Source organism: Macaca thibetana, chromosome 2 (genome assembly GCF_024542745.1).
Source record: "Macaca thibetana thibetana isolate TM-01 chromosome 2, ASM2454274v1, whole genome shotgun sequence".
In the NCBI taxonomy this organism is placed as follows: Eukaryota; Metazoa; Chordata; class Mammalia; order Primates; family Cercopithecidae; genus Macaca; species Macaca thibetana.
Genome location: NC_065579.1, coordinates 129405350 through 129408094, shown reverse-complemented (window position 1 = coordinate 129408094; position 2745 = coordinate 129405350). Strand labels below are relative to the sequence as shown.

The 2745-nt window shown below is 39.7% G+C and overlaps 1 pseudogene; it reads right to left on the bottom strand.

Moving 5' to 3' along the window:
* Positions 1-849: 849 nt before the first annotated feature.
* Positions 850-1768, bottom strand: LOC126947651 (magnesium transporter NIPA2-like; annotated as a pseudogene).
* Between the last annotated feature and the right edge of the window lie 977 nt (positions 1769-2745).

Here is a 2745-nt window from a genome sequence, read left to right as displayed (position 1 = left end):
GCACACTACAGCCTTGATCTCCTGGGCCCAAGCAATTCTCCTGCCTCAGCCTCTGGAGCAGCCAGGACTACAGGCGCAGGCCACCACATCTGGCTTGAAGGGTATTTTTTGAGGGCAAGCATGGCACTATGTGTGAATGGGCAGAAGTCACACATGATTGAATAACTTGTCAGGGAAGATTTCTTGTATGTTTTGCCTGTGTTTTCTCTCCTTCTGTGATCCCAGAAACACTCAAAACATTGAGGGCAGATCTTTCCCACTTACTTCACTCAGACTCACATGCTAATCTCCACTGGACACACCCCCGCAGACAGACACACCCAAAAGAATACTGTATAAGGTTTCTAGATATTTCTTAATCCAGTCAAGTTGACACTTAAGATTAAGTCCCCAAATTTACCCCTCCTCAACTTAGCACCTGTATACATCTCCCTACATCATACTTAATTTCCAAATAAGGACAACATCAGACTAATAGTTCCACCTAACATGGTGCAATTGACATGATGAAGCTACCTGTGTGTAACTCTAAACCCACTCATCCTTTCTCCAGGATTCAACTTTCAAAATTTCAACATTTGGATTTTAATCTTTTGGACCGTGATGTTTAGAACTTTAGATGTTAGGAGATTTGAGGGATTTTATCTTTCAGAAATCCAACCTTTGGGATTGTCTTTCAGAATTCTGAATGGCACCACATATATTCATAGTATTCATAGCATCAATAAGTATGACCTTGATTTGCTTTCAACATCATGTAAGAATCAATATCCAATCAGATGTAATAGGATAAAAAATGAGATGGAAATAAGATAATACAATCATCTACTTTTTATGGGATAACCTTTTAATTAGATTTTTATTAAAACACTGCCCGAGTTCCATAAGTTCCATGTGTTTAGGAGTCATTTTCACCAGTGTGTTGTTCAATTCCACAGGTTAAGCCTTCTTCATTATTATTAAAAACTTTAGATATTAGAGAGGTTACTATTCAATTTTTTTTCATCTTTTAGGATAGGCAGAGTCAGACTTGCTAAATTAAAGCTGACATTTTTAAAGGCTTGCAATAAGAATATCGCCACAATGATTGTAAAAACCCACTCAAAGCACCAATGACATTATCAACAGACATACCTTGACATGGCTTAAAAAGGATAGCTGAACAAGTTAAAACTAATGTTGTAAAAAATCCTTCATGTACTGGAGTCACTATAAAATTATTGAATATATTCAGGGCCTTATTTAGGTAATTAATCTAAACGCAAACAACAAAGCTCAGCAGCAAAATCAGGCCAGGGCACGTCAGAGCCCAGGCGACAACTCTTCAATAGCAATGCCTAAGCCCTTCACACAGGAGACGGAAAATGCTCCGATTACAGAGTCAATGGTTATATACACAAGAACATTTATCTGTCCATGGCAAACTCCCACTACAGAGATTAATATTCAGGGACACAATGACCACAAGTGTTGCAAAGACCACAAAACCTGAATCACCTAGCTTGTGAAACATTTCCTGTTAGTTCACTAACCTCTCTTCTTTTAAAGCGCGGCCGACTGACCATAACTGTAGATCCTAGAATACTTAACAACTGCCCAATATTCCCATGAGATTAAGTCATTCATTTAAAAAGTATGAAGAAAGAGTGGCACTTTCTAGGTCTCCAAGAACTCCTAATGGAGTCACCCGTGTGGCTCGTGCAAATACATCAGTGACATTGGCCATCTCCCCAGCTCTCATCAACAATTCCATCTACAACCTCCATTCTCTAAAATGTGTATGTCCACCTTGACCAGCTGTCATGAGCCTTTTATCACAAGTGGCAGACCACTTTTATTTTCCTTTTGAAAATGAAACTCCCTCCAGTGAAAATACTAGAGCTCATAGCCAATCCCAGACCGATATAAAAGTCATCTTTTCCACGCCCCTGGCTTATTTCATTTGTTATTTTAGAGGTTCTTGTGAATTACAATAACCACAAAACAGAAAAACTGTTAGTACTGAAGGAAGGATGATTCCATCTTCATAGAGTTTGAAAAGAGAAGATCAGCAAGAATGTCCTAAAAGGAATAAACTCTTTGCTGTTCTCAGACCAGGGAATGCTCCACTTTCAACCCTTGGAACTGAAGCCCTTGTAACTGAAGGGCGATCACAGTTGCGAGAGCATGTAAATGTAATATGGACATTCTCCTGAGAAAACAGCTGGAAAATGTTAGCGGTGACTTATTGACTTCAATTTCATCGTAAACATTACCCGTTATTCCCATTTATAGCTTTAAATCCTAGCTGTTTAGCTCTGATCCCATTTGGCAGGCTGCCGCATAGCTTCCCCTCTACCACTCAACCCTAGGTCACCTAGGCTCACATGCAGCCACAGAGACTGCAAGGGTCACCCCCTCCTGTGCTGATGTGTCCACCACATCCATTGCAGTCCATTGGGAAGTACCAGCATCCAGGCTGTAGCCTACTAGAGGGAGTGCCTAAGGAACCTATCCTAACTATCCACGACCAAGGGCAGCCACCCAGGAGCAAGAAGATACATTTAATAACAAAAAAATTATTAGAGTCCAATAAATGTAAAAAGTCTTCATATTTACTGTAGATTTTTTTAGAAAGGATTAAAGTTTTAGTTGACTGAAAAAGATTTGAATGCATTGTCTGACAAGGAAGTTTCGGGGTGAAGAAGAGGAAAGACAGGTCAGAAGGAAGACGGGAATGATAATTTTCTTGGAATTCTTTAACAA